This window comes from Euleptes europaea, chromosome 2, assembly GCF_029931775.1.
Source record: "Euleptes europaea isolate rEulEur1 chromosome 2, rEulEur1.hap1, whole genome shotgun sequence".
Classification (NCBI taxonomy): domain Eukaryota; kingdom Metazoa; phylum Chordata; class Lepidosauria; order Squamata; family Sphaerodactylidae; genus Euleptes; species Euleptes europaea.
Window position 1 is genome coordinate 75646705 of NC_079313.1, and position 15752 is coordinate 75662456.

At 44.7% G+C, this 15752-nt stretch overlaps 1 pseudogene; it reads right to left on the minus strand.

Moving 5' to 3' along the window:
* Positions 1-505: 505 nt before the first annotated feature.
* On the minus strand, positions 506-14883 carry LOC130473259 (vitamin D3 hydroxylase-associated protein-like; annotated as a pseudogene).
* Between the last annotated feature and the right edge of the window lie 869 nt (positions 14884-15752).

Here is a 15752-nt window from a genome sequence, read left to right on the forward strand (position 1 = left end):
GTATCATCCTGACACAGCGGCACCACTGTATATATAAACCTGTCAGCACAGGAATGCTAGCAAGGACAGGCTTTAAGAATCTTCACCGGAAACATCTCTATCCCCTCATCTCTTTTTTTATTTTGTAACATCTACCCTGGAGAACCCAAAAGCTTGCACACTGTTGTTTTTTATTTGGGTTGGTTCTGATAAAAGGTATTACATGGATTTTGCTTTGTTTTTGGGTTGTGATTTCGAACCCTCATGGCTGCAAACAACTTTTGTGCAGTTGTTGTTGTTTTTAAATCTGTGCAGATTTGTTTGTAAGAAGGAGCGGTCAAGCATCAGAGCCTCCCCCTGCAGTCTGGACTAGTAGTATTCGGACAAACCTGGAAATCGCATCTGTTCATGAGAACTAGGCTCTTATCATAAATAGTTCCTGCTGGATATAGGGAAGTATACTTAACAAGTAATCATAAATTGCACATATTTTAGAAATGGAGAAGTCTGAAATGCTCTAATTCTCCTAGTGCCAAGCTGTTTTGTTTTGTAAGTTTGCATTGTTGCTATGTTTTGACACAACATATCGTATTTTTGTTCTCCTCCCATGGACAAGAGTTTCCACCTCCTTCATGAGCCGAAGACACAACTCCTCTTGCCAAGGCAAAGCCACACACTGGATGAATACTGGGAGCTCGACAGCACCTTCAACAGCCTTCAGAGAGAAAGAGAGTTTCTCTGTGTTGCAAAGGTTATACAGATAGAATAGGCAATGGCATATGGTCTCTTTGGGACTGTACACCAACCTTTTTGAATTGCTTGTCCCAAGGATCACCATAGTGCCCTCTGTAGTATTTGAGTTCTTCTTCATCAGCTGGTGTAACAGTGCTGAGTGACTGGCACAACCCCAGCAGGGAAGTTCACGACATTGTATAAACAGGTGTAGGATGTAGCAGCTGAAGTGCAGAGAAATTATTAAACATGATGAGCGTGATTCTGTCAGAAGAGGCCTTTATCACTGTTAAGATTCACACTAACAGCAACTACACATGGAACATTTTTATCAACTCCATTCGAACAGATGATCTCCCCTCATACCAAGTCTGACCAATGGTCCATCTGGCTCAGAATGGTCCACTCTGGTTGGCAGAAATTCTCTAGGGTCTCAGGCAGAGCAAGGCCTTTCTCAGCTACTTTTAATGAGAGATGCCATATGCAAAGCATGTGGTCTTCCACTGAGCCACATCCCTTCCCCAAATAAAACCAGTAATAGTGACACAGCAACAGGGATGATAATGCAAGGCTGGCGAATTATATCCCCACTGACATTCCTATTGGAAAACTCACTTACCATTACCATGTCTTCTTCCAATGGAATCACTGAGTGTGTGTAAAGTGCAGTCAAGTCGCAGCCGACTGATGGCGACCCCTTTTGGGGTTTTCATGGCAAGAGACTAACGGAGATGGTTTGCCAGTGCCTCCCTCTGCACAGCAACCCTAGTATTCCTTGGTGGTCTCCCATCCAAATACTAACCAGGGCTGACCCTGCTTAGCTTCTGAGATCTGACAAGATCAGGCTAGCCTGGGCCATCCAGGTCAGGGCCAATGGAATCACTACATGATTGAAATATTGAGTTGTGGGAGGTCAGAGGAGAAGTTCTGCCTTTTGGGAGCCTATGTAACTTGATCTGTAGCTATGTGAAAATATTAATTCACATTATTTGAAGAATCTTGTGGAAATTCTACTACCGGTTACTTAATTAACATTCATAGAACAGAACTGAAAGGGGGCTCAGTGGTGGATCACATGCTTTGCCTGCAGAAGATCCCTGGAGAGCCCATATTTGTCACAACAGACAACACTGAGTTAGAGTTGGCTTGTGGCCATAGCTGAATAAAACAATAAAAAATGAAAAGAAAATAATCAAAGAATGAACTGCAGAAGTAATGAAAAAGATAGGTACTTTCCGCAGATTGTCCAAGGGTAACACATTTGAACTATTCAACAACTTGCACAATTTAACTTTCTTTTTTAAAACTTGTATGATTTAACTTTCTTTTTAAAAAGATTGTTCCCTATATATTTTTGGACTCTTAATCTTCAGCCAGGCCTTTGGCCCTCTACAAGCCAATTACAATGGAGTGAAAAGAAAACCAATTTGCTCCTAGTAGGTGGCAGATTTTTAGTAGGTGGCACAAACACACACTCACCCACAAACAGAGACCCACAAGACTCACAGGGCGTAATCCCTTCCTCCCTGCACTTGATCAGTCAGCCACTTGTTGGCCAGCGTGCCCACCTGCAGTAGTGCCACCTCTGCCTGCCTAGCTCACACAGAAGTGGTGGCAGCACTGGTGGTGCCTGCTCCTTCCCATCCCCTTGCAGAGCCTCTTCTTCCTCCTTGCTCAGGTAGTGGCCCATCTGCCAGGTGCAGCAGCAGGTCCCCCCCTCCTCCTCTGTCTACCCAGCTGAATCCTTCAGTTCCCCTTTCCTTCCCCCCCACCTGCCCAGCTGGTGGTGGCAGTGGGTCTGGCTCCCTCCTCTCCCCACTTCCAGCCCATGGGGATAATCCCAAATGCCAACTGTGCAAATGAAGACTGTGTACATCTCTATGGGGATTGGAACACCCCCCCCCCCCCGAGTTCTGCAGAAGGATACCATTATCTGAACCTAGCCCCATTCTCTGGGTCTATCGATCTACATAAGGGCTAGGTTCAGAATTATATACGTAGCGTATAAGATACACATGTTACTAAGACACAGATAATAAATACCAAACAATTTCCCAGGGTAGCCTTCATTAAAAGCTGGGCCCAAGACAGGGCAGAGTATGACATCGAGTTTCAACTTCCTCCATTCAGCATTAATTCTGCACGGTAAGTCTAAAGAGAAAAACAGCGAGAGAGGGTTTTACAAGGCAGGACAGCTTGAACTCTGCATTAGTATAACTATACTGCCACCTAGTGACTGATGCTGAGACAAAATGTGTTGGAGGGCCAGGTCTCACAAATTTTGTGTTTGACTCCCGTTTATAAAATGCAGACACTGGGAGTCAAGTATGGGGTTGCTGAACGCAACAGCAAACATGCCATGTGCCCTTCCTATCAGACAGGCAATGCATACATGTGTACTCAGGTAAGTATTCTCAAGTTTTAAAAAAATCCTACACGAAGCCCTCCCCTTAGAGATGTTTCCTACATTATGATTTCATATATCTATCCACATAGAAAAGAGCATGCATTAAGCATACGTGGCAATTGACTGAAAGGCTAGATGGCAGCCCAATTCCTCAATTAAGTAATTACAGACTATTTTGTAAACTCACCGCCACAGCCACATGGTGATTCCATAGTTTTTTTTACTGACCTGCAAGATTGGTAGAATTAATTAACTGATGTCTGCTCTGTGAACAGTTTGTACAAAAATCACACCTTCCTATGCCCTTTACTTAACTCATAGAATTAACATAGCAGAGCCTCAATATTTTATAAATACATTGAATTCAGCACATTTACACATACACAATAGCACCAGTGACTAGCCCTTCACCACATGTATTGATTGTGTTGATAGAAATCAACACTCTTGCTCTTAATACAGCTTGCAGCTTGTAAGACAACTGTGTATGTGTAAATGTGCTGAATACAATGTATTTATAAAATATTGAGGCTATGCTATGCTAACTCTATGAGTGCTCTGTGAACAGAGCGCAGTTCAAGCCTTTGAAGTTTAAAGTGTGTCTACATGAGTGTAAAACTGTGCTACATTTGCACATGGGTTTGTGTTGGTGGGCAAGCAACAAATGCCATGCATATTATGTTGTTGTGATGCTTCCCCTTCACTGTACTGGCTCGCCTGCCCTCTGCAGTCCTGGATGGGTTTGGGCCATCCTCAGAATGGGAAGGAGAGCAGGTTCAGGCACCCTGGTCCTAACCCCCAGGCGAGCATGCCTTTGACCTCTTTTTATCTGACCATGTGTGCTCTACTCCTGGCCCAGCCTGGAAGCCTCCTGGAAGCCTCCTCCTCCCTTGGCCCCATACCCTGGCCCCAATCAAGGTTTGCCCCAGCCTTTTCCTGGAAGTGATAAAAGGAGAGTGGGTACCCACTCTCAGGGCTGTCTGACCATGGCTCTCCCTCCCAGACTACAAAGGTATCAGACCCAGCCTCCCTCCTTCATCTTCTTCTTACCTTGACCCTTCCTGGTTGCTGGTCTTCACCCTATGAGCCATCACCAGGTTGTCCAGGTCTCCAGCCACCTCTCTAGCAGCAATGGAGGCCACTGCTTGGTTATAGCCTGTCACTACCTGCCCTGCTGGGCTGGCTACTGCTCCTGGGTTCCTCTGGGTAAGGGCCCTCAGGGCACTGGGTTGTTTGCAACTTGCCCAATGGGAGGGGGGCTAAGTTGGAGCCTGGAGCTGGCCCCGGACAGTTGCCAACAGGGTTGCCATAACCCCGCTAGGGGTATGGGATCCCTTGCTTTGGGCTCCCTCCCCCCGGTGCTGGCCAGCAGGAATCTTACCAGTGTTGGAATGAGGCCTAACTCCTACATTGCTGTCGACGCATCAGTGTCACTTCTGGGACTCAGCAGAAGTTATCTGATCACGTCGCTGATGATGTGGTGATACTCTGGTATTTGAGCAAAAACTCTATGGTAAAACAGCTTCTACCATAGAGTTTTTGCCCAATCAGAGTGTCCCCACATGTTCAGCAATGTGATGACATCACTCCTGTCAATCTGGAAGTGACGTCGACACATCCCTGACCACATGAGGGCTAGGCCTCAGTTTGATGCTGGTAAGTTCACACACACACACACACACACACGCCTCCTCTGGTGGTTGCCAGGGGGTACTTGACAACCCTAGTTGCCAAGTGTGATCTGGTTATATAATTGATGCAGAAGAAGTCACTGCGGGTTGTATCATGAGCAAACCAGTCACTGTACAACATCACAGATTGTGTGGAACCCTGACCTTCCACACTGTACCCCGTAAGAACTGCAAACATAAAACACTGTGACCTGCAGATATTTCCACTATGATGTGAAAGGGAAAGCAGAACAGCAGCAGCAGCACTGTATGTACAAAGCATCAATCTTAAATTGGTTGCCAATGCTAAAGGGATAAAATCTGGAAGCATCTCAGTCTCCTTATGCTTAAACTGAATCTTTGGACCATATGACCTGAATCACGTTTTTACTTTCATCCACTGCAGGGCAACCTCATTAGTGGGTACAATTTTCCCCTCTATATTTACTATAAGATACAGATGTTAGTGGCAGCTCTGTAGAATGTGAGCAATGCCTTTAACGACTTTTGAAACTAGTTATTTCTTACCCAGCTCCACATAATGCATTGAGATGTCTGGCAATCCGAGGGTACCGAGATAGAAACACAAGTAATTGGTTTCAGTTGTGAATCTATTTTCTTTGTTCTTTATTTCCATTTTATCTTTTCTTACTCTTGAGCCCTAATGTGTGAGAGGGAGGTGAGGGAGACAGAGAGAGAGAAGAGAGACCTGCTCTGACTTGCAGATTCTACAGCAAACTCATCTATGCTCTGTGTTTTGTGGCCCACTTTCTCTCTTCTAAATAACCCAATAACGTGCTCATCAGAATCCTGGAGCTTTTACAGTCATAAAAAGAAACTAATGAACAGACGACTCACCACAGGCTTTAGGATGAATGACAAAATCTTCTTCAGAAGAATTGGAATACTATAACAGAAGATCTGGGATTTCAGAGCTGGATCAACAATGTCTCCTTTGCTGAGAGGTGGAAGAGGGGGAAGCATTTTAAGATCAACAGTGTGAAAGAGAAGACTGTAAGAGAATATAAAGACCCACTATTGTCTACTCTGGCTGGCAGCAGCTCTCCAAGGTTTTGTTTGGAGGCCTTTCACATCACGTCTTAGTACCTGATGCTCTTTATCTGAAGGTGCCAAGAACAGAACCTGGGACCTTTTGCATGCAAAGTAGGTGCTCTATCACTGAGCCATGACCATGACCCTTACCTGTTGACCCATCGTTTTCTCTAAAGATATAGCCTCTTCTTGTTATCATTTGACTGTGAGGTCTCCATGGAATTCTAATTTCCCCCCCCCAATATTATGTTATCAACCACTGAGTTATCGCCTAGCTCAATAATCCTTAGATGACCATTGATTTAGTAACAAGCTGATTGATGCCTCAGAAGGCATTCTGAGCATTGCATTCTGACATTCAAAACTGCAAAAGTAACTCCCTGTGTAGAGCTAGCAAGCCCCAGCCATGTTCAGATTTCAGCAGGTCTACTTACAACTTGTCCACTAAAGTTATAGCACCATCTGAAAAGAGGCCCCTGTTGAAGAGTTCATCTACTGCATAGTCATGTCGTGGAGGAACAAAGGGAATAAGCTGTAAGAAAAAGATAACAGGTTGGATTGTCCATGGTATATGGAGCTCAACTGTCAGAGGTGCAAAAATAAACTGAAAGCTAGCATTTAGGAGAAGATCTTTTCACAAAATAAAACACACCATGTGTCCTGCTGCCTGGAGGAGATCTTTTGTTTCCTGAACAGCTCTGCTGGGAGATGGCTAGAAATATCCATCATCTTCATAATATCCAATCCGAAGGGGTTTTGAATTCTTATAAAGCTGGAAGAAGAAGAAAAGAAGGAAGCTGTACGTACTGCTGCAGCACTGAAGAGCTTTGTATAACATAAACCACATTACTCCAACACGCCTGCTTTCTTCATTCTAGTTCAATGCATTTTTAAGTCGGCAGAAGGTAGAGTAGGATTTAACCTCAAAAATTGTCTTCCTGGTTTATTTGAAGGAGACAATTAAACAAGTGAATGTCTTTTGGCAGACCTTTTGAATATTTCAAAACTAAGGCTTAAGGCACAGAAAACTGACTAGCAAAGATCAATGAAATGCTGTAGAAGTTATGGAAAGCACGCCCCTTCCTTTTTTGTCTAATTACCTCTTCGTTGAATGGTATGGGAGGCACGGATGGGTCCAGGTGGAACAGCTCGTCACACAGAAGAGCCTTCATGCTCAGAACCAGGCTGTCCACATTTCTTGCCATTGGGCCAATCGCTGCTGTGACTGAAAAGTATTTTATTTATTTATTTATTTATTTATTTATTTATTTATATTTCGCTCTGTCCTAGCCAAAGCAGGGCTCAGAGCAGCTCACATCGTTAAAACATCATCACATATAATCAACAACATATAAAATATACATTACATTAAAACCATCATTCCATAGCTCTGAAATCCAGCTGGCACCAAATTCATTGGCACACAGGTCAGCAGCCGGCCTGGAGGAGAAGCAGTCAGGACCCCCAAGTTAAATCAAACCCAGACAAATAAGGGAAGGGGAAGGGAGACCCCATCAACAATGATGCCATCAAATATAGGCCTGGCAGAACATCTCAGTCTTACAGGCCCTGCGGAATTGCACCAGATCCCGCATGGCCCGGGTCTCACTAGATCAGGGGTGGTGAACCTTTTTCAGCCAAGGGCCATTTGGATATTTATAGCATCATTTGCAGGCCATACAAAATTATCAACTTAAAAATTAGACGACCAAGCCCCAAGCAGGCAGCTGCCCCAGATGACCCCCCCATGAGCAAGCAGGCAGGATGCCCCCCTGTGCATTCTGGCCCTGCTCCCTTTAAGCCCTCCATTGTCTCCACTTATGCCCCCAGCCCTCTTGTAGTACAGAGGGAATATGTTTCTCCATGGCCCGGGTGGGAAAGGGTTAACACCATTTCTTGGGCGGTCCTAGCAGCTCCACAGCTAACAACTCTTCTGCAAGTGGGGGGGAAGGTTGCTTTTCTCGGTGAAACAAACTCACATCTGCCTTGAATGGAGGCTATTCCTGTCCACAGGAGGGGGCAGATCACCAGTCTTAGATCCTTCTGAGCTAGAGATCTGCCAGGACCCATGAAGGGCCAGACCAAATGATTTCGTGGGCCTTACATGGCCCCTGGGCCTGACATTCCCCACCCCTGCACTTGATAGAGAGTTCCACTTGGCCGAGAATGCCCTGGCCCTGGTTGAGGACAGCCAGATACTTCTCGGGCTGGGGACTACAAGCAGGCTGTTATTTGCTGAGCGCAATGCCCTTTGGGGGGTATGACAGGAGAGATGGTCCCGCAGATACAATGGTCCCAGACCATATAGGGCTTTGAAGGTCAGTATCAACACCTTGAATCTGATCCGGTACACCACCTGGAACCAGTGCAGTTGCTGGAGCACAAGTTGAATGTGTTCTCTTAGCGGGTTCCTCATAAGGACCTTCGCTACTGCATTCTGGACCAGCTGGAGATTCTCGAACAGTCTCAAGGGCAGCCCTACACAGAACGAATTACAGTAGTCTAGCCTGGATGTGACCGTCACATGGATCACTGTTGGCTAGGTCAGGGCAGGAGAGATATGGCATCAGCTGCCAAGCCTGGTGGAGATAGTAAAAGGTCACCTTGGCTACAGCTGTGACCATTGACAAGGAGGCATCCAGAATCACACCCAGACTCTTGATGGTGGGCATAAGTGTCAACTGCCCACCATCAAGAGCTGGGAGCTGGCGGACCACCTCTGGTTCTCCCCAACCCAGCCACAAGACCTCCTTCTTCTATGGATTTAGTTTCAGTCGGCTCTGTTTCAACCATTTTGTCACAGCCTCCAAACACCCGGTCAGTGTGTCTGGGAAGGCGCCCAGCTGGCCATCCATCAACAGATAAAGCTGGGTGTCATCAGCATACTGGTGACAACCCAGCCTGAAACTCTGGACTAACAGGGCAAGGGAGCACATATAGATGTTAAATAACATGAGGGAGAAGATCGCTCCCAGCGGAACCACACACACCAAGGGGTGACATGGCAATACCTTCTCCCCAAGCGCTACCCTCTGTCCTTGACCAAGGGGAAAAGTGCACAGCCACTGAAGGGCTGTCCCCCAATTTCCAATGTTGGTGAGGCGGTGGTCTAATAGATCATAATCAACCATCCTGAAAGCTGCTGAAAGATCTAACAGAATCAGCAGCACTGACCCGCTTGATCCAGTTACGAAGATTGTGGACAGAGAGAATTTCTATGACCTCATCTATTCACCCTTACGCAAGGGAAGAAAGTTATTCTTAAGACTCTCAAGATGCCCTTAGTGATCTTAGGTCTTAGTGGTCATGCCAACTGATATACAATGGGATTTAGGAGTGGGTGAGGATTCACCTTTGAGCCATGCCTTCATCACCAGAAGTCCAGACTTGATGAGCTGTCATCAGATTCCCAGAAAATGAAACATTAAGCATGTGAGATCTGTTTAGAGTTACCAATGTAAAGGGATTGTATACCTTTAGGACATTCTCTCTGGGATTACTAGCTGTGCCCCAACATTGTTGACAGGGTAAGAAAGTCCATATGGATTTAAATAACAGCAAACAGCAAAGGCTGAAATGATTAGAGCTAATGACCTCAGAAAGTATAAATAAGACTATTTTTCAACTACCCTGATATTTTTCAAAGGCAACAAATTTCTCCGATCAAATGGAGCATAGATTTTCTTGATCATTTGGATTAATAAAAAATTACTTACCTGACGTCATGCCACCTATAGGGTTAGCAAGGCCAACGGGGCTACAATGTGTGCAAATAAAACAAACATTATTTACTTTGACACCATTGAAACAGCCAGCCATGCTTCAGATGCAGGTTTCAGACAGATATTTCATGCAAGTAAAGGGCAGTGTGCACAGCCAGCCCTGGCTTACAACATATTCCTTGACAATATATATTAAAGGACGGGGGGAGGGGGGATCAAGATGGTTTAGGTTCTACATTTTTCCCCCATTGTGCTATAAGAATGACTTCCGCATCAAGTCCAAGTTACCCTCTTGGTGATTCTGTGCAGTTGAAGCACCTCTTGGTATATTCATAAAATGACTATTTTTTCTTATAATTATCATAATAATAGTTTAATTACATTTTATCTTACATTTTGTACTGATCCACCATTTTATTCTGGTTATGGCTTTTACATTGCATTACAAAATGTTAAGGTGTGGGGAAAAATTAAAAGAAAGCAAATAAACAGCATTTCATTATCCAAACTCTTAATGAATTTGAGAGTACAGCCTGCAACTATGAAGGCTGACATTCATTTCAAAGAGTTAAAATGTTCATAGTTTAATTCCTCTGAATGTCATTTGCCATTTAATTGCAACTCGGGAATATTTTTGGAATGAATTGTGAAGATTTTTTCTTCTTCTTTGAGTAAGTTGATCATCATATTGCCATCAACTACAATAGCAAAAAAGAAAAATGAATACAAGTAATAGCAAAAACCACAATAATGTAATGACAATAACATTAGTTACAAGTTAAACTTCCCTGGAAATAAAAACTGGAATATTTATCAAAATAAAACAATGCTAATCTTTGATTTCTGAATTTAAAAAACACCTTTGTTTTTGCTGTAATTAACAAATTTATTAATTTTCAGATGTTTGTGCAGGGAAGATTCTAGGACTTACCTCAGCCGATTTCCTGTTGGCTTGAGCCCACACAGCCCACAGAAGCTGGATGGCAGGCGAATGCTCCCAGCAACATCAGTCCCAAAGCTTAGGATGGACCCTCCTCCGGCAATAAGGGCCCCTTCCCCTCCAGAGGAGCCACCAGGGCTTTTCTTGTGGTTCAGCGGGTTCAGCGTTTGACCAAAGATCAGGTTGCTGCAGTCGTAGCTTAAGAGAGATGGAAAGCAGACTGAATGTTCATATTTTATCTCAGCATTGTGCCTCAGACACAAAGCAATGCATGCAGTAATAGGTCAAGAATGAAAAGACATTGAAACAGTATCAAGAGACAAATAGGGAAAGTGCATGACAGAGAAGGAGGAGGAGAAGAGTTGGTTTTTATATGCCGACTTTCTCTGCCACTTAAGTAGACTCAAACTGGCTTACAATCACCTTCCTCTAACCAAAACAGACACCCAGGGAGGGAGGTGGGGCTGAGAGAGCTCTAAGAGAGCTGTGACTAGCCCAGGGTCACACAGCTGGCTTCATGTGTAGGAGTGGGGAAACCAATCTGGTTCACCAGATTAGCATCCACCACACATGTGGAGAAGTGGGGAATCAAACCTAGTTCTCCAGATTAGAGTCCACTGCTCTTAACCACTATGCCACAACTTCTCTTCTTTCTGAATGCTACATGGGCCTCTTGATACAGTTGGCAGTTGCTTAAACAGATGCCGGCTTGGGCATCATGACTACCATTTCTTTTATGCACACAGCATCCTTAGTATTTCCCCATCTTGGAGGTGTTAAAGTCTAACCACCCTTTGAGGGCCAGATATGCCCTTAGCCACTATACCATGCTGGCTCTTAACCACTACACCACGCTGGCAAGCATGCCTAACTATGCCAGAAAGGGTAGTGCACAGTAAGAATGCAATTGTAGGAACAATCTTGCTGAATAAGCCCACACGTCCATTTAAATCAACAATCTCCACCACACTGGAGCCTTCAGATGTCCCTGCAAAACTCATAAGAATGGTATGATAGAGGCAGCTGTTGCTTGTCTCTGTAATCATAGGTATATTTCTTCTGAAATACATAGTTCACATCACAGAGCTGTAGATTCCCTAAATTAATTATGTGCTGCGTGAAAAACAACAACACTTCCTCTTCTTTGTGTTGAAACTACTGCAGATCAACTTCATTGGAAGCCCCCAAGTTCCATATTTTAGACAGAATTATTTCACTGTGCTTTCTCCACATCATTTTTAAAACACCATCACGTCCCTTTTTCTTTCCTAAATTAAAAAAAAACCAATCTTCATTTTTTTTTATCTATACGGTTGTGAAGAAAGAGAAAGATGTTGATTTGCAAAACCACAACAGCCAATAAATACTTTATCATGCTCTTGGGGATATTGGTCTTCACAAATGGGATTGCTCCCTGCTTCTTCAAAACCTTCACTATCACACTGTCATCCTCTTCCATTTTGCCTAGGTAATACACCAAGCTGCATGTGGAGATGTGGCCCTTTGGGAGAGAGAAAAAACAACAGCTGGGTTGTCAACATGGACTAAGGACTTTGTTCGATTTTGCCTACCAAAAGCAAACTGTTAAGCCTGACTGGTAACACAGGAATGGAAATATTTTGTTTGTCAGTCACAGAGAAGGCATTTATTTGAAATATTTACATCCTGGCCTTATATCCTTGGACTAAAAGTGGTTAACAGCACAATAACAATCCACAAGGAGACAAAAATAAGGTAAAATCAACCACACAAAACCATAGAATCATAGAGCTGGAAGGGACCACCAGGGTCATCAAGTCCAACAATGGTTGTCATTCACATCTGAATTACAACCATTTCACTTGCTCCTCCAGCACAGATATTCAAGTCTGTTAATGAATTTACTGCTGGTGTTCTTGAACATGATTTCCCACTGCATGGGAAACATGATGCACACAGATGAGGTTGAAATTTTACCCCCCTTCCCTAAAAAATGGTAGTATGAACCTGTCAGTGATCAGAAATGGGCCATACCATATTCTATCTTACAACAGACTTGCAGAGTGACCTAATCTGACCTGGTTAATATTCTGTGAAACTCCTGATTACATTGCACCTCCTGTTGGATGGCTTGCAACACACAGGCTTGATTTGGATGTGACACTAAACCATGACGTGGTGTTCTGGGACTGAATCGGGGCAGTATTTTGGTTTGCCACAGAAAAGGAAGCAGCAAGTAGACAGGGTGTGTGTGGAGGGGGAGGAAGGAGCATGGAAGACTGAAGGTTTGTCCGGAACCATTCATGTAGCAATATCTGAAGGAGGATCACCACAAGGTAAGTGGCAATTGAGAGCATTTCATTGTCCAGAGAGGACCAACCACCTTGCATTCAATGTGGTCCTTAATGCTGACAGGAATCCTATACAGCAAGCCCTTCTCCTTTTGTTTCTTGATGTCCTGAAGCTGCTCCTCACATCCATGAATGAAATCCGTCACACAGTTCACCTCTTGGGTCACTTCTAGAGCCTTGATGCCAAAAAGAGTCACCAGGGAGAACAGACGGAGAGGGAACAACATGTAAATAGTTTTAAAGGAATTCTTGATAGGAGTTCAAAAAATCAACATTATCAAATATCCCAGCTTCCCTGTGATACCGCTTTCCTCCCACTTTTTCTGTGCAGACCTCCTCAATTTGGTTTATCACATCTGAATTACTATGGAGTTAGCAGTGGGTTGAAACCTTTCGTGGACCTGACACTTTGGTATCTTGGCAAGGAGACCGTTAAGATTTCCATCAAACGTTACTCCTGTGCCACTATTGGGTAGTCACAGGGATGCTTTGTAGGATCTGGTGAAAACTATTGATTCATTAGTTTTTAGGCCACCCTTCCTCCAAGGAGCTCACTTAAATACTATTCTCAGTCCAGTGCAGGTGGATGCCACTGACTTGCTGTTGTTGGATGCAAAAGCCAAACCCCCGCTCTATGGCACAGACCCACCAAGAACGAGGATGACTCAGGTATTCATATTGGAAGCAAGAGGTAATTTTATTATGCCAGCAGGAAGAGTCTGTCTCAGGACAGCAAAATACAACTCTTCAAAAAAGCATGCAATACAGAGCCCCGTGGCGCAGAGTGTTAAGCTGCAGTACTGCAGTCAAAAGCTCTGCTCACAACCTGAGTTCAATCCCAACGGTTTCAGGTAGCCGGCTCAAGGTTGGCTCAGCCTTCCATCCTTCCAAGGTCGGTGAAATGAGTACCCAGCTTGCTGGGGGTAAAGGGAAGATGACAGGGGAAGGCACTGGCAAACCACCCCGTAAACAAAGTCTGCCTAGGAAACGTCGGGATGTGACATCACCCCATGGGTCAGTAATGACCCGGTGCTTGCACAGGGGACCTTTACCTTTATTTACAGATGTGTATTTATACATTTCGGGAGTTCTTTGTCTCGTCCACCCTCTTATCTTTTGGTTACCTTATGCCCATGATCTCACACAATTAATTCTGGGCTTTAGCTTAATTGGCATTGGACTTTGGCTGACTTTAGCTCTCTTCCCTATCTTTTTATGCCAACTTGTACACCTGTGATAAACAAATACCTTTTTTACCTTCCCTGAAAGAGATAACACATGAGAGATGTTCACCTTGGTGTCATCTTGGCATACCTTTTGTCCAATTAACCAGGTGTGTTATCTGACAGTCCATAAACTACTGTATGATTTAATATGTTCTTGGAGATGCATCTAAGCTACTGTCTTATCCGGTGAACTTCTGTACTTTGACTCTTTGAGGCTATTAGTGAAGTGTTGCTTATCTCTAAAGTGAAACCTTCAATATGTGAACTTTTGCCTTTAGGATAGGCAGAACAATCGGTGCTTAGAACAGGGCATGGGGAAGATTGGGTACGCTTCTTCTGTCTCCTACAACCGCATCAGAAGTTTGTGAATTCACATCTCCTTTCATCCACCTCAGAAAGCTGCTCTCATTATTTTCATTAACCCTTACCTCAAGCCTATATTATTAGTAAGGTAAAGCCTCTCTTCTTATTCAAGCACAGGCAATCTTCTGCTATTCAGGGCTGCATTTGAAAACATATCTTCACCCCCCGCCCCCCCCCCAAAAAAAAAATCTTGGGGAAAAATCTGCTCCAGTAGAAAGGGAAGCTACATGTAATGGGGAAGCATTGAAGCAGAGACTAAATCGACCCAGCTGATTTGTTTCCAACACAGCTCACCTGGGCTCTTCCTGTCAGAAGTGACAGAGCCCACTTTGAGGCCTCCATACCATTCCCAACCCACCAAAGAGAGAGAGAGAGAGAGAAATTACCTTCTGCTTGAACTGCAAAACCACTTTTTCCATTTGCTCCAGACTTCTGTCCTGCCACTGCCTGGCCTCTTCCATCTTCCTCTGGACACCTCAGCGCAGCGCCCACTGCCACAACACCACAGCTGCCACTGAGCCACAGGCAAGGGCTGCAGAAGCACGTAATGGATCCTCAGGCAGGATCTTCCTCAGCATCTCCAGATTCATGGCCAAAAGTGCTTTGTTACCTTTGCCCGGTTGTCTCTCTCACATGAGTAGGCAGCGCCTGGGGCTATATAATGATATGCTGCAGAGCTGTTCCAGATCAGGCGGATGGGTTCAGACTTCAGACCAAGACTCCTCCCAAGACATCGCAGAACCTGACCCTCATGTAAGCCTTGTAAAAAATTGTATTTATGCTGAAAAGTGTATTGCCTTGTTTCACTTGCAAAGTATGAAACACTAGCCTGGAAGCACCGCCCTCTAGAGGGAGGTGCCTATTACAGGGGAGGCTGGGAAAAAGGCTGGGGTTTTCTCCTCCTCATGTTATGGGGAACTGAGAGAAGAATCTCCAGAGAAGAAAACACCAGGGACACAGAGAACGCCAGCTAGGGTTGCCAGGTCCCTCTTCACCACCAGGGGGAGGTTTTTGGGGTGGAGCCTGAGGAGGGCGGGGTTTGGGGTCAAAGAATCCATATTGCCAAAGCGGCCATTTTCTCCAGGTGAACTGATCTCTATTGGCTGGAGATCAGTTGTAATAGCAGGAGATCTCCAGCCACCACCTGGAGGTTGGCAATCCTAATGCCAGCTGGCAGAAGAGTGGCCATCTTCTGGACTGAGTCTTTGATCCTAAGTGTCACAGGGACTTTGCTGTGACTGTGAGGAAAAGGGGTTTCTCTCAGGAACTGTGGGGAGAGTGGGACCTGTCTGCAGCTTGTGAGTCAGAACCCAGAGACTAAAGAGACCTC